At 37.6% G+C, this 22,235-nt stretch overlaps 1 pseudogene; it reads right to left on the bottom strand.

Moving 5' to 3' along the window:
* Positions 1–2,042: 2,042 nt before the first annotated feature.
* The window catches only part of LOC128775935 (histone H3.3A-like), a 94,350-nt pseudogene continuing 74,157 nt past the window's right edge, over positions 2,043–22,235 (bottom strand).

Here is a 22,235-nt window from a genome sequence, read left to right as displayed (position 1 = left end):
TAGTGTGAGATGATGGGGGTAAAATAGAATTTGAAAAAATATACACAAAAGTAAAGAATATAGTAAGAAAAAATTAAATAAAAATATTTTTAATAATTAAAAAGAACATGATTTTTTTCTTTTTCTGTATTAAGAAAAAAGAAAATAAAGGAAAAGGAGAAAAAGATAAAAGTGGGAAAAAAAAGAAATCATTCAAAAATTTGAAAAAGTGAATACACTGTAGTGGACTAAAATAAAATGATGGAAGTAAAATAGAATTTGAAAAATTTTATATAAAAATAAAAAATAGTAATAAAAATTAAATTAAAATATTCTTAATAGAAATTGAAAGTAAAAATGAAGTTTTTATCTTTCTGCATTCAAGAAAAAGAAAAGAAACAAAAAAGAGTAAAAGAAAAAGAAAGAAAAAGGAAATTGTTTGAAAATTTGAAATGTTGAATACACTGAAGTAGACTGAAATAAAATGATGGAAGTAAAGTAGAATTTGAAAAAATTTGCACAAAAGTAAAAAATATAGTAATAAAAATTAAAGAAAAATATTTTTAGTAAAAATTTAAAATAAAAATGATTTTTTTCTCTTTCTATTTAAGAAAAATAGAATCGTAAAAGAGAAAAAGATAAAAAGAAAGAAAAGAAAAATCAAGAAAGAGAATTGTATAGATGAACCTGCTAACAGATTAAAGTTGGACTGAAATTGCTTCATTTTCCCCTAGAAGTCAGTCTATGTAGCTCTTTATACTCCATAAATTAAGCCGGTGGTGAGACTTGTGTTCTTGAAGAGCAAAGTTGGCCCAGTTGGGCGGGGCTCAGTGTAACAGCTCTGCTCTCCACTAGATGGTGCTGCTGGCCTACTGGGGTGGATTGTTGCAGTGCATGTAGGTGCATATGCGCATGCGCGGGAGCATTTACATGGCCTCACCCAGGTACCCAGTTTGTTCTCCAGGATCAGCAACCGCGCACCTGTCCCGTCTTCGACTCTCATCCACTCCCAGCTTTTTCACTCTCCGTGACCAGGCCCCAGGCAGTACCTCTCTCGCAAGTTTTGTCTCAGATGCGGCTGTTTTCCCTGGCCCCTTACTTCCGAAGGACTGCGGCTTTGATCCATTCTGCAAACGGATCTCACTGAGGGTCTCACCGAGCAATGGCCGAATGAGCAATGGCCGAATGTCGGCTGCATCCAGGAATGTCCTCTGGACCCTGCTGCTGGTGGTGTCCGGAGACTACGGCTAGGTGCCAGCCCGCCCCAGAAAAAGTTCACGAGGTAGTGTAGCAGCAGCGTTTCAGGGATTATGGAAAATCACAACACACATCTGGCACCAGGCTTCACCCTCAACGAACTTGCCCCAGCACCAGCGAATGTGGCCGCCTTCTGGGGTCTGCTGGGACCAGGTGGCTTCAACAGTCTCTACCAAATGTCCTTCCATCAGTGGAACCTCATTTCCCCATGTGGCCCAAGAACCTCCCGGACCCCACTCTGTTCCTGAGGATTCGCCTTTCCCACCAGAGCACCACCAGGTATCGGGCTGCAGAGTTGCAGCCTTTGTGCTCTCTTTGTTTACAGTCTTAATGGAATTTAAACCCTCTCCTTTCTCCTTTCTCATTTCTCCCTTTTTAGTTTAGTCCCTGTGGCTGTTTCCAGTTTTCTACTTTCTCGCCAGCTGCTTTTGGGGAGTGGGGGAGCATACTGGAAAAGCACCCCTCCCCAAAAGGGGTGCTTTTCCAGTATGCTCCCCCTGTCCTCCGTCTCCATCCTCTCTCCACCCTCAAAAGCGGTTCCCTACTTTTCACGGCTTCTTGCTCCCCAAATTCACCTCTCCGCGGTGCGTACCTGCTGAATTCTGTGGTTCAGGTTGTGCAGATTGTTGTGTTAATCCTCCAATCAGTTTTGTAGGTGTGTAGGATGGTTTTGTGTTGGTCCGGCTGTATTTCATGGTCTCGAGACACACAAGAAACTTCCATGCTGTTCCGCCATCTTGGCTCTTCCTCTCTATCATAGTGGATTCTTAAGCATGTTCTCCACTTATGCTATGTGCTAGCTGGATTTATTGTGGTATGATTGTTACTTGTTTGGCATGGATAGTACAAATGGTGGTTTCTTCAAAATGGCCCACCAGATAGGCGTCACTTGCCTCCTGAAATGCACCAATAGCTGCATTCTGGAAACACGTATCTGTTTTGAAGTCCTGAGCAATTTCTTGTACTAACCGCTGGAAAGGACGTTTGGTTATCAGAAGTGTTCAGTAGACTTCTGATAATGGCTAATTTCACAGAGTGCCACAGTACCAGGCCTGTAACAGGTTTCTTCACTTCTCCAGTAGAGGGCCCACTCTTGAGAGCAGCTTTTGTATCCAGTTGCTTCCTCGGTACTTTACCACTAGTGGATTTGCAGTTGGCTTTGTAGGAGTCATGGTGTAGAGACCTCCTTACTTACCCCTCTTAGGCTGGAGCTCAGCAAACTATAGGTGGCACTGGTGTGAGCAAGTCACTGTGGCCACTGTAGTGGCTGGGAACCCTACTACTTACTACTTTTAATTGATGTTTGTATGATGTCTTTTTCCCCTGTTCTTTTACTGTCAACCTGACTATATCATTATATTTGAAGTGAGTTTCTTATAGAATAGTTGGGTTGTGTTTTTAATTCACTCTGACCATTTATATCTATTAAAAAAAATTTTAATGTTTATTCATTTTTGAGAGACACAGAGACAAAGCACGAGCGTGGGAGGGGCACAGAGAGAAAGGGAGACCCAGGCAGGTTCCAGGCTCTGAGCTGTTAGCACAGAGTCCGGTATAGGGCTCAAACTCACAAACTGTGAGATCATGACCTGAGCCGAAGATGGACGTTTAACTGACTGAGCCACCCAGGTGCCTGTGACCATTTCTGTCTATTGATTTGTATTTAGACCATTTACATTTAAGGTAATTATTGACATTTTAGAGTGTAAGTTGTCGTTTTATTTTTTATTTTCTGTTTGTCCTGTTTTTTGTCTTTGTATTTTCCTTTCCTGCCTTCCTATGGATTGCTTGAATATTTTTAGAATTCCATTTTTATTTATTTATCATGCATCTCTTTGTGTAGTTTTTTTAGGGATTGTTCGAAGTATTACATCATACATACATAACTTATCACAGTCTACTGATGTCAATTTATTAGTTTGAAGGGAGTATAGAAACCATATTGTCCTTTGTTTTCCTTTACACTCCCCCCTTTATAATGTCTTAAATATTTCTTGTACATACATGTATAACCACATCACTGTTAAACATTTTGCTTCAGTTGTCAAGCATGTTTTAGAAACCTCAAAAAAAGAAGAAAAGCTAATTAATTTTATTTTTCTTTACCATATTTCTTCATCCTTTTTAATGCTCCAAGCTTGCTTTTTTAAGTCCCTTCCTTTCTGTTTAGAGAACTCTTTTAACCATTCTTACAGTTGGTGACAACTTCTTCGTTTTCCTGTATCTGAGGATATCTTGATTTTCCCTTCATTCCTAAAGGGTATTTTTACCAGATATATAATTCTGGGTCCAGAGTTTGTTTCTTTTAGTATTTTAAAAGTGGTGTGTCACTACTTTCTGACTCCCATGACTTTCAATGAGAAATCCATTGTCATTTGAATTGTTTTTCTCTGATAGGCAAGGTACTGTTTCCCTCCCCCTGTTTTCAAGATTTTTAATTTGTCTTTAGTTTCCAAAAGTTTAACTCTATGTTTTGGTTTAGATGTCTTTGGGTTTATCCTTTCTGTGGTTCACTCAGATTATTGAATATGTAGGTATGTGTCTTTTCCCATGTTTAGAAAGTTTTCAGCCATTATTTCTTCAAGTACTTTTTTAACCACTCCTTCTTTCTCTTCTTCTTGGATTCTGCTGACATAAACATTAGATCTTTTGTTATGATTCCACAGATTCCTAAGGCTCTGTTCTTTTTTTTTTTCTTTTTGGTCTATTTTCTCTTTGTTGTTCAGATAGAGTAATTTCTATTGTTCTATCTTGCAGTTCATTAGTTCTTTCCTCTGATCCCTCTGTTCTGCTGTTGAGCCCATCCACTGAGTTTTTATTTTGGTTATTATATTTTTCATATCTAAAATTCTCATTTAGTCCATCTTTACATTTTCTATTTTTTTGCCAAGAATTTTTATTTTTCTATGATTCAAACATAGTTTTACATTTGCTCATTTTACATTTGCTCAAAGTATTTTTTTTATGATGGCTACTTTAAACTTTGTCAGATAGATCTAATATCTCTATCATCTCAGGTTGTAATTTAGTTTGAAATTTTCCTGGTTCCAGGTGGGGTGTATGATTTTTTATTGAAATTTTGATATTTGGGGGTTTTGTGTTGTAAGACTATGGATATGATTTAAATCTCCTGTTTTAGCTAGCTTTCCCTGACATTTATATGGCAGGGGAAAGGAAATGCCCACCACCTCATCACTGACAAGTTGGGGTAGAAGTCAGGGTACAAGTCCAGATTTCCAGTTTGGACTCTGTTTACATGCAAGGTGGGGGCTATTCATTACTGCTGTGCAGGAATGGAATTTCTGACTCCCCACTAGTGCTTCAAATGATACCATTCTGCCTGGGAAAGACAGGAGTGCCTCATTTATGCCCATTATTGCTGGGCAGTGGTGAATATCCTAGCTCTCCACTAGACCTCCTCTGACCAACCTCCCCCTCCCCCCATTTTCCTTCTTTTTAAAAATAATGTATTTAATTTTAAGGTTATGTAATTTAATTTTTTAAATGGATATCTCTAACAATTGGCTCAAAAAATTCTTGAAAATTTAACAATCAACTCTTATGAGCCAGCAGAAGCTAGCTCCAGCACAACTCAGTAAAAACGCACATAACCTTTGATACAACAACTCTACTGCTAGGAATCTACCCTAAGGAATTCTAAATTTATCTTAAATTCATCTGTGCAACTGTTTGCTGGGCATGTCTTATACCCATGTATGTCTAATAAGACATCTCAAATTTATTATGTCCAGAACTAAACCTTTAATTTTTATTCTATTAAAACTTTTTTCTCCTGTGTTTCCCATCTCAGTATGTGGCTACCATCACCCAAATGCTCAAGTTAATCAGTCTTGACTCTTCTCTTTCTTTTATACCATCTAAACTATTTGCAAATCCTGCTGACTGCATCATCAAAATATGTTATGAATCTGATGAATTCTTACCTTGTTTGTCATTGAGACTCATTGGTTCTAAGTAACCAGTTTCTGAAGTAATCACTGTGGCTTTGTCTGGCCAAACCTAAGTTTACCTATCTCTGAGAGTATTGAGCCAGTCCCACCTAAGCACTTGCATAAATGGATTCTGGCAAAAAAGACAATTTTGGTTCTAATGTTGCAACATGGTCATTTAGTTGCTTATGTTCTCTGTTATAAACATCACATAATTCTATATATATATAGTAGATTAAGTAGGAAAAAAGAAAAGAAAAATAAATACCGAATTTAGTGCTTATAATCCATTATACTTTCAGTAGCATGTTTTTGAATGTTAATTAACTCACATGACCTAAACAAATCCTTTCTTTTTTAAAGTGCTTCTTCTTTTGGGGCGCCTGGGTGGCTTAGTCGGTTAAGCGTCCAACTTTGGCTTGGGTCATTATCTCGTAGTTTTTGAGTTCAAGCCCCTCATCGGTCTCTCTGCTGACAGCTCAGACCCTGGAGCCTGCTTCAGATTCTGTGTCTCCCCCTCTCTCTGCCCCTCCCCTGTTCACGTTCTGTGTCTCTCTGTCTCTCAATCATAAATAAACATTAAAAAATTTAATAAAAATATAAAGTGCTTCTTCTTTTGGGGTGTTTATTTATTTAGAGAGAAAGCATGAGCAGAGGAGGGGCAGAGAGAGAGGAGAGAGAGAGAATCCCAAGCAGGCTCCACACTGTCCGCTCAGAGCCTCACACGGGGCTCGAATTCATGAATTGCGAGATTATGACCTGAGCTGAAGTCAGATGCTTAACTGACTGAGCCACCCAGACACCCCCAAGAATCCTGTTTTTAAACAGATATTTAAAATTACCTAGAGCCATTTTGTTCTTTTAAAAAGGTCAATGTTTAATCTTTTTCCACATAGAATGGAATAATGTGATTATATATGAAAATTCATGGCAAATTCCTCTATATGGAAAACATAGTTTTCTAAGGTGCTCTTTAATTGACTGCTCACACACTTAAAAGTAAACATGAAAGAAAACCTGTTTTGCACCTTTGGGCCAGGACCCTTTTAAACCTCTGTTCAGCTTATTGCTGATTTCTCTGGTTTCTTCACTGGACCCACAAGAAAATAATTTTCTTCATTTGAAGTATATAATTGCCAAATAGAACATAGTTTTAAATTTGAAATGTTATGACTCTTATAAAAGTTACCCTGGCTTTTTAACTGCAGTTACTACTTTGCATTCAAATTTTCAAAACAATCATTAACTCATATGATTATCGCTATTCAAGAAATTTGCATCTGTTAGGTGTAATTTTTGTGTGTGGGGGGGTAGAATTTTATAAAGGGAATATATTTACAAAGGCATAAGCAGAATTTAAGGAAACCAACAAGGGATGAGGCAGTATTTGAGGGTTAATAACAGTGAGAAAATTAGTAAAAGAGGACATTGTTTACCAGTATTTTCAACTGTTGGCTTTGCCTTCCCCAGCTCATGCTTACTTGATACTTTTAGTACTTGGGCAGACAGATAAGTAATTTTGCAGTGCATCCTTGCCGCTGGTAGCTACTAATCTATATGACTATTTGATGGTTCGTAGGAAACCATGTGTGAAAGACTGAGCTGGATGCAATCTGTATGTTCAATACACATTTGAGTACCATTGCATGTGAGGATTGTGATTAAGGCAGTCAAGAAGACAAATTTGATTTTTGTCTAAATGGAATCACAGTTTTGGCCTATTTATATAGATGATGTTTGTATTACTTGCATATGACCTAGATGCTTAATATAATTTTTTTTCAGTCAACCCCCAAAGCCTTGCTCCCACTAACTTCCTTGTTTTTCAGGTCTAACGGTGCTAATGACTTCTGGCTGTCTTTGGTTCTTGAGATCCTCTTCTTTCCTTGTTTCTTCCTTTAAACTTGTCCGTATTTCTGTAGATAGTTCCTTTATGAAATTCTTTTAATTTAAGTTCTTTTGAGCATGCTATCCATTTAATGCAAGTACTTAAATTAATATAACCTATTTCAACATGCGTTCTGACTGAAAGCCGATGTTAGAAATATTCAGGGGTGCCTGGGTGGCTCAGTCGGTTAAGCGGCCAACCCTTGATTTCAGCTCAGGTCCTGATCTCACACTTTATGGGTTCAAGCCCCACATAGGGCTCTGCGCTGACAGTGCGGAGCTTGCTTGGGATCCTCTGTCTCCCTCTCTCTCTCTGCCCCTCCTCTGCTCTCTCTCTTAATAAATAAATAAATAAATAAATAAATAAATAAATAAATAAATATCTTTAAAAAAGAAATATTCAAGTTCTGGTTAACTATTGACTTGTTTGAGTAAATGCTTTAAAGAGCTAACTGTTTGGGAGCACTTGGGTGGCTCATTCGAGATCGAGCCCCATGTTGGGTTCCATCCTGAGCATGGATCCTGCTTAAGAGTCTCACTCTCCCTCTGCCCCTCCCCTGTGCGCTCTCTCTCTCTCTCTCTCTTAAATTTAAAAAAAAAAAGTATTTTAGTATCTAGCTACTTATCTTCAAAAGTACCATTGCCATCACCTCTTTTATGCTTCATCTCAATATTGTGTTTGTTTCCCTAACTCTTATCGAAAATTTTACTTTTTACTTGCTTATTTATAATCTTTTCTATTAGAGCGTAAGTTGCCTAGAGAGCATGTTTGTTTTTTCATAATATTCCTTGTGACTGACACACAGTAGATGCTCAATAAATATTTGTTCATTCATTTGACAAATATTGAGTAACTACTATGTGCCAAGCCCTGTTTCAGATTTTGAAAATAGAAGAAGTAAACCAAGTCCCCTCGCTTGTGAAATGAAGAAGCAATTGTGTTCCAAATATAAGGGAGATATAGACATAGACATAGATATAGATATAGATATAGATATAGATATAGATATAGATATACATATATGGGATGTTAATAGCCTTTACATGAAAACAGCATTCTATAGACAAAGGGAAACAGTGATTCAAAAGTTGAACTGATTTTTTGTTGCAGGTTTTCTCAACTGCCTTAATAGGCAAGTGTGAATTTACAAAAGGGGATTGATAGATGCAGTGTTTCCCACGCTCTTTTATCACAGAGTTCCATTTTCAAGAACAAGTCAAAATTAATATTTCAAAATAGGCCATAATTGGGGGGCATGGTTGTTGTTTTGGATTTTTTAAATTGTTTATTTATTTTTGAGAAAGAAAGAGAGACAGAGTGTGAGCAGGGGAGGGGTAGAGAGTGAGGGAGAGACAGAATCCGAAGCAGACTCCAGGCTCTGAGCTGTCAGCACAGATCCTGACATGGGGCTAGAACTCATGAACCGTAAGATCATGACCTGAACTGAAGTCAGACACTTAACCTACTGAGCCACCCAGGCACCCTGCTGTTTTGGGTTTTTTAAGTGGGTCAGGAAAAATATGACTAGAGGTGCAATTTCCCTATCTAATCCATTACTATTTATTATTCTTCAATCAATTGACTTAAAATATACAACATAAAATGATCTTTATGATTTAAGAACAAGTTATGCCTCTTTTAGAAGATATAAAACAAATGTGAAGTTTTACAGTTGACTCACAGGGTGATGTACAATTAACAACAGATCTTCAATGTAATAGTTTGGTCCTCAAAGATGTGCACACAACATTGAAACAACTGGTATAATGTCAAATTCGTCTATGTTTAATTCTGGACCATATCAACATAGCTTAAATGCATTTTACCAATTCATCAGAATGGTCTACTACACAAACCACATACCTTTTAATTTTTTGCCTTAAATATTATTTTTCTCCCAGAAGAAGTTTGGTTTCCACCTCTTAATTACTGTGTCTTTGAAAAAATGTATTATCTCTGAGCCTCAGTTTCCTCAACTATTAAATGACATACTAATTCCTAGCTCACAGGATTAACTAAGATCACGTATATATAATTCTTCTCATGAGTGGGAGGTTACAGACAAGCCAGGGGAACAGGATAGACAGAATAAAAAATGTGGTAATGTATTAAAGTTGGAGACATCAGTAAGAATGCGTGTTTAGCCACCTGGGTGGCTCAGTCAGTTAAGCATTCACTTTAGCTCAGGTCATGATTCCCTGGTTTGTGGGTTTGAGCCCCATGTCAGGCTCTGTGCTGACAGCTCACAGACTGGAGGCTGCTTCAGATTCTCTATCTCCCTCCCCCACTCACAATCTGTCTCTCTCAAAAATAAATAAACTTAAAAAAAAAGAATTCACATTTAATTCATAGGTACAGATGGTTAAATATAGAAATATTTATAGATATGTGTATACAGATGGGTTAGTATGTGCACACATACTTCTTCATTCTGTCCACTCAGCTTAGAAGAAATGACACCCCAAACATAATAAACACACTTAGGGCCTAGATCTTGGCTTCTAATACCGTTATCCATGAAACAGAACCAGGGTTCCTTGGAAAATGGCTGATTCTGGACTTGGGCAGGCATTTACAAAATGAACCTGGATCATCTTGTGGTGTCAGAAAGTAAGGGATTGTTCAACACACACACACACACACACACACACACACACACACTGGGGGGCTATGTCAGAGAGGCATAAGAGCCAGGCGAAAGAACTCTCAATGCCAAAAATGGAATAAGTTGAGCAACACAATAAAAGTGGCATAGGGGACCTGGGTGGCTCAGTCGGTTGAGCGTCCAACTTCGGCTCAGGTCATGATCTCGTGGCTCGTGAGTTTGAACCCCACATCAGGCTTGCTGCTATCAGCCTGTCAGTGCAGAGCCCACTTTGGGGCCTCTGTCCACCTCTGTCTGTCCCTCCCCCTCTTGTGCTCTCCCCAAAATAAATAAATATTTAAAGAAAGAAAGAAAGAAAGAAAGAAAGAAAGAAAGAAAGAAAGAATAAAAGTAGCATCAAATAGTAACCAAAAATATAAAATAAATATCCATGAGTCTATAATGGTATAAATAAATGACTAAATTAATTAATTAATGGGTGAGAATAGGCAAATTTCCTATGCATAAAATTTCTAAATACAGTATATAGATACTCAAACCTAAAAGAAGGGGAGCATAAGTTTCTACTCCTTAAATGTAGGCTGCCTTCCTTCCTAAAAGTACAATACGGAAAGTTGTGGGTGAGGAAAATCTTCATAGTAGAAAAGCCTAGCAAATACTACTTCAGTCAGGAGATCAATATCAACAGTCCTATGTCATGTTGGTGGTATGTAACCTTGATATCATATGATGAAAATGGCACTTTACCTTTATAATCTTCCTCCAAAAAACCAGTAATTCATACCATTACACACCTATTCAAATGGCTAAACTCTAGATCATTGACAATATCAAATTTGCTTAATAATGTAGGTCAACAGGGACTCTCGTTCATTGCTGGTGTGAATGCAAAATGGTACAGCCACCTTGGAAGTTTGGCAGTTTCTTACAAAACTAAACATGCTCTTACCATTTAATCCAGTGACTGCATCCCTTGGTATTTACACAAAGGAGCTGAAAAGTAATGTTTACTGAAAAACCTTCACACAGATATTTGTAGCACCTCTATTCATAATTGCTGGAGCTTAGAAGCAACCAAGATACCCTTCAGTAGGTGAATGGATAAACTGTGGTACATCCAGATAAGGGAATATTATTTAGCGCTAAAACAAAGTGAACTATAAAGCCATGAAAAGACATAGAGGAACCTTAAATGTATGTAACTAAGTAAAAGAAGCCAGTCTGAAACAGCTACATATTGTATGATTCCAACTGTATGACATGGAAAAGGCAAAACTCTGGAAAGAGTAAAACCATCAGTGGTTACCAGAGGTTGAGCATTTGGAGGGATGAATAGGCCCAGAAAATTTTTAGGCCAGGGAAATACTCTGTATGACACTATAATGAGGGATACATACCATTATATATTTGCCCAAATCCATGGAATGTACAAGACCAAGAGTTAACCCTAAGGTAAAGTATGGATTTGGGAGTGATTAAGGTGTGTCAGTTTAGGTTCAACAATTGTAACAAATGTACCAATTGGGTGGGAGATATTGATAATGGGATAATGAGACCATGCATGTGGGGGATAGGGACTATATGGGAAATCTCTGTACTTTCCTCTCAATTTTCCTGTGAACCTAAAATTAACATAATAAGCAATAACAACTAACAAAATATTAATATGTACATACCTCACTTAGCATATTTTTAATCATCTTAAAAATCATGTATCATTGGGGCACCTGGGTGGGTTGGTCAGTTAAGCATCCAACTCTTGATCTCAGCTCAGGTCTTGATCTCAGGGTCATGAGTTCAAGCCCTGTATTGGGCTCCATGCTGGGGGTGGAGACTACTTTACAAAAATTATTTGTCATTTATTATTTTTTTTTATCACTGAAACATTGTATGCTACATGGACATCAATTTGGAATCAGCATCCAACACACTCAAACTCGGCTACATATTTGTTGTAGAGTAAGTTCATAATGGTTCAGAATTGCTTGTGTTCACTACAGATGCTGTTCTTGTCTTCAGCCCCTGTGCTATTATATATTTCTGCATTTAAAGAGTAAATTTGATATAAAAATGATGACACAGAGATTGTAAAGATGAAGACACAAAACTTCAGTTCCTTTAATTCTGTCATTTTACATAACTATATGGAGTTCTTGTTTGTGTTTAAAATTTTGAATTTAAAATGTAGACATTTGAAAGCGGTTAAAATCAATACTAAAGAGGGGCGCCTGGGTGGCTCAGCCGGTTAAGCGGCCGACTTCGGCTCAGGTCATGATCTCACTGTCCGTGAGTTCAAGCCCCGCGTCGGGCTCTGTGCTGACAGCTCGGAGCCTGGAGCCTGTTTCAGATTCTGTGTCTCCCTCTCTGTGCTGACAGCTCGGAGCCTGGAGCCTGTTTCAGATTCTGTGTCTCCCTCTCTGTGCTGACAGCTCGGAGCCTGGAGCCTGTTTCAGATTCTGTGTCTCCCTCTCTCCGACCCTCCCCCGTTCATGCTCTGTCTCTCTCTGTCTCAAAAAATAAATAAACGTTAAAAAATAAAATCAATACTAAAGAAACAAAGACATGTAATTTTTAAAATTTATTGTGAAATGGGATTTTGCCATTTCACAATATCTCTGCCAAACTTATCCTTTTTGCTTAAGACTTTTCTTATTTGTAGATATGTTGCTTCGTTTGAAATAAACTTTTCAAAATTAAAGTCAATAAAAAGTTTTTCAATCAACAGTGAGTAAAGAGATTGACAAATCTGGCTATATTCTCTATTAAATATGAATATATGAAGAAGGCAGGTTTTGATGAAGTCATTGACAAATATGCAAAAGGTAAGGCTCAAAGGCAAAATGGTACTCATTACCACAACAATTTATAAATATAAGTTTCTTTCCCTTTTAAAAAATCAATTATTTAAAAATTATTATTTTTTAAATGTTTACTTATTTTTGAGACAGAGAGCATGAGTGGGGGAAGAGCAGAGAGAGAGGGAGACACAGAATTTGAAGCAGGCTCCAGGCTCTGAGCTGTCAGCACAGAGCCCGACACGGGGCTCAAACTCAAAAACCGTGAAATCATGACCTGAGCCAAAGTTTTAATTATTTTTTAAGTTTTTATTTAAATTCCAGTTAGTTAATATATAGTATAATATTAGTTTCAGGTGTACAACATAGTGATTCAACGCTTCCATACAACACCTGGTACTCATCACAACAAGTGCACCCCTTAATCCCCATCACCTATTTGACCCAGCCCTCCATCCACCTCCCCTCTGGTAACCATCGGTTGTTCTCTATAGTTAAGAATCTGTTTCTTGGTGTGTGTCTCTCTTTTTTCCCTTTGCTCATTTGTTTTGTTTCTTAAATTCCACATATGGGTGAAATCATAAGTCATTTATCTTTCTCTGATTTATTCAACTTAGGATAATACTCTCTAGCTCCATCCACAGTTGTTGCAAATGGCAAGATTTCATTCTTTTTGATGGCTGAGTAATATTCCATTGTGTATATATACCACATCTTCTTTATCCATTCATCAGTTGGTGGACACTTGGTCTATTTCTGTAATTTTACTATTGTAGATAATGCTGTTATAAACATTGGGGGGCATATATCCCTTGGAATTAGTAATTTCATATTCTTTGGGTAAATACCTAGTAGTGCAATTGCTGGATCATAGAATAGTTCTGTTTTCAACTTTTTGAGGAACCTCCATACTGTTTTTCAGAGTGGCTGCACCAGTTTGCATTCCTACCAACAGTGCAAGAGGGTTCCCCTTTCTCCACATCCTCACAAACACCTGTTGTTACTTGTGTTGTTGATTTTGGCCATTCTGACAGGTGTGAGATGATGTCTCATTGTGGTTTTGATTTGCATTTCCCTAATGATCAGTGATGTTGAACATCTTTTCATGTGTCTGTATGTCATCTTTGGAAAAATGTCTATTCATGTGTTCTGCCCATTTTTTTTTAATTTTATTTTTTTAATTTACATCCAAATTAGTTAGCATATAGTGCAACAATGATTTCAGGAGTAGATTCCCCAGTGGCCCTTACCCATTTAGCCCATCCCCCCTCCCACAAACCCTCCAGTAACCCTCTGTTTGCTCTCCATATTTAAGAGCCCCTTATGTTTTGTCTCCCTCCCTGTTTTTATATTATTTTTGCTTCTCTTCCCTTATGTTCATCTGTTCTGTGTCTTAAAGTCATCATATGAGTGAAGTCATAGGATATTTGTCTTTCTCTGACTAATTTTGCGTAGCATAATACCCTCTAGTTCCATCCACGTAGTTGTAAATGGCAAGATTTCATTCTTTTTGATTGTTGAGTAATACTCCATTTTGTATATATACCACATATTCTTTATCCGTTCATCTGTGGATGGACATTTGGGCTGTTTCCATACTTTGGCTATTGTTGATAGTGCTGCTAGTTTTAAACATTGGGGTGCATGTGCCCCTTCGAAACAGCATACCTGTATCCCTTGGATAAATACCTAGTAGTGCAATTCCTGGGTCGTAGGGTGGTTCTATTTTTAGTTTTTTAAGAACCTCCATACTGTTTTCCAGAATGGCTTCACCAGCTTGCATTCCCACCATCAATGCAAAAGAGATCCTCTTTCTCCACATCCTTGCCAACATCTGTTGTTCCCTGAGTTGTTAATGTTAACCATTCTGGCAGGTGTGAGGTTTTGATTTGTATTTCCCTGATGATGAGTGATGTTGAGCATTTTTTCATGTGTCGGTTGGCCATCTGGATGTCTTCCTTGGAGAAGTGTCTATTCATGTCTTTTGCCCATTCCTTCACTGGATTATTTGTTTTTTGGGTGTTGAGTTTAATAAGTTCTCTATAGATTTTGGATAGTAACCCTTTATCTGATATGTCATTTGCAAATATCTTCTCCCATTCTGTCAGTTGCCTTTTAGTTTTGCTGATTGTTTCCTTTGCTTTGCAGACTTTTTATTTTGAGGAGGTCCCAGTAATTCATTTTTGCTTTTGTTTCCCTTGCCTCCAGAGACAACAGTGTTGAGTAAGAAGTTGCTGCAGCCAAGATCAAAGAGGTTTTTTTCTGCTTTCTCCTTGAGGATTTTGATGGCCTCCTGTCTTACATTGAGGTCTTTCATCCATTTTGAGCTTATTTTTGTGTATGGTGTAAGAAAGTGATCCAGGTTCATTCTTCTGCATGTCACTGTCCAGTTTTCCCAGCACTACTTGCTGAAGAGACTGTCTTTATTCCACTGGATATTCTTTCCTGCTTTGTCAAAAATTAGTTGGCCATACGTTTGTGGGTCCATTTCTGGATTCTCTATTCTGTTCCATTGATCTGAGGGTCTGTTCTTGTGCCGGTACCATACTGTCTTGATGATTACAGCTTTGTAGTAAGCTTAAAATCCGGGATTGTGATGCCTCCTGCTTTGGTTTTCTTTTCAAGATTGCTTTGGCTATTCGGGGTATTTCTGCTTCCATACAAAGTTTAGGATTATTTGTTCTAGCTCTGTGAAGAATGCTGGTGTTGCTTTGATAGGGATTGCATTGAATATGTAGATTGCTTTGGGTAGTATCGACATTTTAACGCTATTTGTTCTTCCTACCCAGGTGCATGGAATCTTTTTCCATTTTTTTGTGTCTTCTTCAATTTCTTTCATAAGCTTCCTATAGTTTTCAGTGTATAGATTTTTCACCTCTTTGGTTAGATGTATTCCTAGGTATTTTATGGTTTTTTGTGCAACTGTAAGTGGGATCGATTCCTTGATTTCTCTTTCTGTTGCTTCATTGTTGGTATATAGGAATGCAACCGATTTCTGTGCATTGATTTTATATCCTGCAACTTTGCAGAATTCATGGATCGGTTCTAGCAGTTTTTTGGTGGAATCTTTGGGTTTTCCATATAGAGGATCATATCTGCGAAGAGTGAAAGGTTGACCTCCTCCTGGCCAATTTGGATGCCTTTTATTTCTTTGTGTTGTCTGATTGCAGAGGCTAAGTCCTCCAATATTATGTTGAATAACAGTGGTGAGAGTGGACATCCTTGTCTTCTTCCTGACCTTAGGGGGAAAGCTCTCAGTTTTTCCCCATTGAGGATGATATTAGTGTTGGCTCATTCATATATGGCTTATATGATCTCGAGGTATGCTCCTTCTATCCCTACTTTCTTTTTTTTTCAACGTTTTTTTTTTTTTTTTTTTTTTTTTTTTTTTTTATTTATTTTTGGGACAGAGAGAGACAGAGCATGAACGGGGGAGGGGCAGAGAGAGAGGGAGACACAGAATCGGAAACAGGCTCCAGGCTCCGAGCCATCAGCCCGGAGCCTGACGCGGGGCTCGAACTCACGGACCGCGAGATCGTGACCTGGCTGAAGTCGGACGCTTAACCGACTGCGCCACCCAGGCGCCCCCTATCCCTACTTTCTTGAGGGTTTTTTTTTAATGTTTATTTATTTTTGAGAAAGAAAGCACAAGCAGGGGAGGGGCAGAGAGAGAGGGAGACACAGAATCCAAAACAGGCTCCAGGCTCTGAGCTGTCAGTGCAGAGCCTGATGCGGGCTCGAACTCACAAACTGTGAGATCATGACCTGAGCCGAAGTTGGACACTTAACCAACTGAGCCACCCGGGCAAGTTTCTCTTGCCTCAGGAGGCATATAGAAAGAATTTGCTATGGCCAATATCACTGCCTGTGTTCTCTAAGATATTTATGTTTTTACATCTCACATTTGCGTCTTCCATCCATTTTGTATTGTGGTCCACTTTTATTCCTTTGCATGTTGCTGTCCAGTTTCCCCACACCATTTGTTGAAAAGACTATCTTTTTCCTGTTGGATATTCTTTCTGCTTTATCAAAAATTAGTTGACCATGTAGTTGTGGGTTTTGATCTGTGCATGTTTTTGTGTCAATGCCATATAGTTTTAATTACTAGGGTTTTGCAATATAACTTGAAGTCCGGAATTGTGATGACTTCAGCTTTTCTTTTCTTTTCCTTTTTTTTATTTCTTTTTTCTTTTTAAAATTGAAGTCAGTTACTGTACAGTGTGGTCTTGGCTTTAGTAATAGAACTCAATGATTCATGAGCACCCAGTCAGTGCTCATCCCCAAAAGTACCCTCCTTAATGCCCATCACCCAGTTACCCTCTCCTCCAGCAACCCTCAGTTTGTTCTCTGTATTTAAGTATCTCTTATGGTTTGCCTCCCTCTGTGTTTTTATCTTATTTTTCCTTCCCTTCCACTGTGTTCATTTGTTGTATTTCTTAAATTCCACAAATGAGTGAAATCATATATTTGTGTTTCTCTGATTTATTTCATTTAGCATAATACATTCTAGCTCCATCCACATTGTTGCACATGGCAAGATTTCATTCTTTTTAAGAAAAATTTTTTAATGTTTATTTTTGAGAGAGACAGACACACACACAGAGTGTGAGTGGAGGAGGGCAGAAAGAGAGGGAGACACAAAATCTGAAGCAGGCTCCAGACTCTGAGCTGTTAGCACAGAGCCTGACGTGGGGCCCAAACCCATGAACCGTGAGATCATGACCTGAGCTGAAGACAGACACTTAACCGACTAAGCCACCCAGGTGCCCCTGGATTCCATTCTTTTTAATCTCTGAGTAGTATTCCATTGTATGTATAGGATAGTTTGTTCTAGTTCTGTGAAAAAATGCTTATGCTATTTTGATAGGGATTGCATTAAATGTGTGGATTGTTATCAGTAGTACAGACATTTTAATAATAGTTTTTCTTCCAATCCATGAGCATGGAATATCTTTCCGTTTTTTTTGTGTTATCTCCAGTTTCTTTAATCAGTGTTTTATACTTTTCAGAGTACAGGTCTTTCACCTCTTTGATTAGGTTTATTTCTAGGTATCTTATTGTTTTTGGTACAATTGTAAATTGTATTGATTCCTTAATTTCCCTTTACGCTGCTTAATTATTGGTGTATAAAAATGCAACAGATTTCTTCTAATTTTTTTTAATGTTTATTTGTGAAAGAGAGAGAACAAGTGGGTAAGGGGCAGAAAGTGATGGGGACAGAGGATCTGAAGCACACTCTGTGCCTCAGACAGCAGAGAGCCCTAATACGGGACTCAAACTCATAAACCATGAGATCATGACCTGAGCCAAAGTCAGACACTTAACCAATTGAGCCACCCAGGTGCCCCTGCAACAGATTTCTGTACATTGATTTTGTATCCTGTGACTTTATGGAATTCGTGTATCAGTTGTAGCACTTTTTTGGAGGAGTCTTCAGGTTTTCAACACAGGGTATCATGTCATCTGCAAATAGTGAAAATTTTACTTCTTCCTTGCTAATTTGGACGCCTTTTATTTCTTTTTCTTGTCTGATTGCTGTGGCTTGGAGTTCCAATACTATGTTAAATAACAGTAGTGAGATTGGACATCCTTGTCTTGTTCCTGGCCATAGAGGAAAAGCTCACAGTTTTTTCCCATTGAGGATGCTATTACCTGTGGGTTTTTCATATATGGCCTTTATTATGTTGGGTTCCCTCTAAACCTACTTTGTTGATTTTTTTTTTATATCATGGATGGATGTTATACTTTGTCAATGCCTTTTCTATATGGAAATTATCATATGGTTCTTGATTTTTTTTTAATTTACAATTTTTTGTTGTTATCAACAAAAGATTTTCAACCCATGCATATATTGTCAATTAATTTATGACAAAGGAGCCAAGAACACACAATGGGTAAAGGAGAATCTCTTCAGTAAATGGTGTTGAGAAACTGGACAGCCATGTGCAAAATAATGAAACTGGACTACTACACCATACACAAAAATCAACTCAAAATGGAGTAGAGATTTGAATGTAAGAATCAAAACCATAAAACTCCTAGAAGAAAGCTAGGTAGTAAATTCCTTGACATTGTTCTTGGCAATGATTTTTTGGATCTGACACCAAAGCAAAGGCAACAGAAGCAAAAAGCAAAAACAAAACAAGTGAAATGACATCAAACCAGAAAGCTTCTGCACAGTGAAGGAAACCATCAACAAAATTAAAAGGCAACCTACTAAAGGTGAGAGAATATTTGCTATTAATATATCTGATAAGGTGTTAATATCCAAAATACATAAAGAATTCATACAACTCACTAACAATAACAAAAAAGATGTGATTTAAAAATGGGCAGAGGATCTGAGCAGACATTTTTACAACAAAAACATACAGATGGCCAAACATACTTGAAAATGTGCTCAAGATCACTAATCATCAAGGAAATGCAAATCAAAACCACAATGAGATATCACCTCACAGCTGTTAGAATGATTATTTGTTTATCTCATTTTTTAAAAATTTTAGAGCATGTGAGCAGGGGAGGGGGACAGAGGGGAAGAGAGAGAGAGAGAGAGAGAGAGAGAGAGAGAGAGAATCTTAAGCAGGCTCCATGCTCAGCGCAGAGCATGAGTGTGTGCTTGATCCCACGACCCTGGGATCATGACCTGAGCCCAAATCAAGAGTTGGACACTCAACCAACTGAGTCACCCAAGCACTCCTCTTAGAAAGACTACTATCAAAAAGACAAAATATGGCAAGTGCTTGCAGATGTGGAGAAAAGGAAACTCTGTGTACTATTGGTGGGAATGCAAAGTCAGGGAAGCCACTATGTAAAACAATATAGAGGTTCTTCAAAAAAATTTAAAAGAGAATTACCATATGATCCAGTAATTCCACTTCTGCATATTTATCCAAAGGAAATGAAAACACTAACTTGAAAAGACATATGCACCCCCATGTTCACTGCAGCATTATTTACAATAGCCAAGATATGGAAACAACCCTAGTGTCCATCGATGATTAATGGATAAAGAAAATGTGGTATATATACAAAATGGAATGTTATTCAGCCATAAAAAGGGAAATTTTCCATTTACAACAATATGGATGAAAATTTAGGACATTTTGGTAATTGAAATAAATCAGACAAAGACAAGTACCATACAATCTCACTCATATGTGTAATCTAAATAAACAAATAAACAAACAAAAACCAAGCTCATAGATACAGAGAACAGACTGGTGGTTGCCAGACGTGGGAGTGGGGAAAATGGGTGTAGATGATCAAAAGATATAAACTTTTCAGTTACAAAATAAATAAGTGCTGGGGATGTAATATGCAGCATTGTGACTATAGTTCATAATACTTCATTGTATATTTGAAAGTTACTAAGAGAGTAGATCTTAAAAGTTCTCATCACAAGAAAAAAATTATAACTGTGTGGTGATGGATGCTAATTATACTCTTGCAGTAATCATTTTGTAATATATACAAATATAAAATCATTGTACACATGAAACTAATGTTATATGTGAACTATATTTCAATAATAAAAGGTTTTTACTGTCTATTTTTATTTTCTGGCTATTATGATTATTCATTTCATTTTCTGATTTTTACTAAAAATACTTTTGTCATGTAGAGGAGGAATGTGTTAATAAAATGACCCAATTCTTTTGTCAAATACACTAAGAACTGCCTATAGTAATAATAAGTTAATATTTTAAGAATGAGATTAAGAATATTCTTCTTTCCTGAATACTCCATGTCTCTATATATGGCACTTTAGTTTTCATATTTTACTGAATCATTCACCAGTTTGTATATCTAACAAAATTACAAATTGTCTTGTCTCTCCAAATAGGCTACATTCCATGATAGCAGCTCATGGAATAGGAAATCAATAAATAAATATCAATGTAAAAAATATTCTCACTGCATCCTAACTAGACCAAAAACTGAATTTGACTTTGAGATGGAAAAAAGTTAGACACTGAAATGTAATTATTCAAAAGTTGTTTGTTTGTTTGTTTGTTTATTTATTTATTTTTATTTATCTTAACATTTATTTATTTTTGAGAGATACAGACAGAGCACGAACAAAGGAGAGGCAGAGAGGGAGGGAGACACAGAATCCAAAGCAGGCTCCAGGCTCTGAGCTGTCAGCACAGAGCCCGTTGTATGACTCAAACCCAAAAATTGTGAGATCATGGCCTGAGCCGAAGTGGATGCTTAACCGACTGAGCCACCCAGGTGCCCTGTAATTATTCAAAATTTAGATGTTCATATTCTGAGGCAACACTATTCTTTTTTTTTTTTTTTTTTTGACAACACCATTCTTAATTAGAAAAAAAATAATTATAACAATGGCACTCTCCCCTTCTGTAGCAGATATCTCTAGCACCACCCACATCACATACCCACAGCCCATCTCTGATTTTAGCCCTATCTGTTAGGTCATTCCAATTCACTTCACATTGCCCTTGTCTTACTCAAATTAGTCTGTATTCTGCCCTAGGGCCTTCTGACATCTTTAGAGCTTGCTCAGTCCACGTGGCCAGCACAGCCCAGATGATTGAGGGATTTAACTTCTTCTGCAACTTGCAGTTGATAAGATGTAGGGTTTGTTGATAAATGCTCCAGCCTCTTTAAAATGGATTACAAAAAACTCAATAGCATGTCCTTATATTTGATTTCCTCTTTTGCTATTTCACTTTACTCACTCCCTCCCTGCTGGTTCCTGGGATGACCTCCTAAATAAACTACCTGCCTCCTAAATAAACTGCCTGCATCCAAGACCATGTCTATGACTCTGCTTTCAGAGAAATACAAATTGAAAATATACTCAACCACTATATTCCAATAACATTAGGGATTTTGTAATTCTGTGAAAACGGCAAGCTCTTTCTTGCCTCAGGGTTTTTGTATATGCTATTCCTTCTACTTTTTGTGCATTTCCCCGCCTCATCAGTTAGGTATCAACTTAAGTAGTACGTTATAAGGAAAACCTTCCCTGACTCCATAAAGCAGGTTGCATGTTCCCTTGCTTAATGCTCTTATTAATCAGTACTTTTCCTCGGTGGGTGTTTTAACTGTAGTTGAGTATTTATTTGTATAAGTTTATGTTTAAGGTTGTTTTTCTGAGTTAGACTATAAGCTGCATGAGAGCAAGGATGATGTCTGTTTACAGTGAGTCTGGAATCCTGTGGGTAGTCAACAGATATGTACTTAGTGCCTATTATTTATCGAGCACTTTTCCAGACTCCAGGGGTATAGTAAAGGACAAACCACACAAAAATTGTACCCTCATGGATCTTACATTCTCTGAGGGAGAAACCAAAATATACAAATGAAATCTGTGCTATGCTAGTAGATGCTAAATGCTATGAGGAAAATAGCAAAGGAAAAAGAAAGAATTGAGGGAGTTGAAATTTTAAATAGAATGATCATGGAAGGCATAAAAGAGGTAAAATTTGAGAAAACATCTAAAAGGTATGAGCCATATTGCTATCTGGGTTAAGAGTGTCTAGGCAGAGGGAAAAATAAGTGGAAAGACCCTCAGGCAGGAGCATGCCTGTCATGAGCACATTCAAAGAACAATGAACCCAATATCGTAGAATTAGTAGAGTGAGTGAAAAGGAAAATAGAAAGAGATGACATCAAAGGTACCTGGTGATAGTGAGGCAGATGATGTATGATCTCGGAAACTACTGTCAGGACCCTTACTTTTACCCTGCATGAAATGAGAAGAAGCTATTAAGGCTTTAAGCAGGGAAATA

The sequence above is a fragment of the Panthera pardus genome, unplaced genomic scaffold (assembly GCF_024362965.1).
Source record: "Panthera pardus isolate Hobbes unplaced genomic scaffold, ASM2436296v1 HiC_scaffold_11, whole genome shotgun sequence".
In the NCBI taxonomy this organism is placed as follows: Eukaryota; Metazoa; Chordata; class Mammalia; order Carnivora; family Felidae; genus Panthera; species Panthera pardus.
Note: the sequence above shows the minus strand (reverse complement) of the source record. Positions and strands in the feature narration are given on the sequence as shown.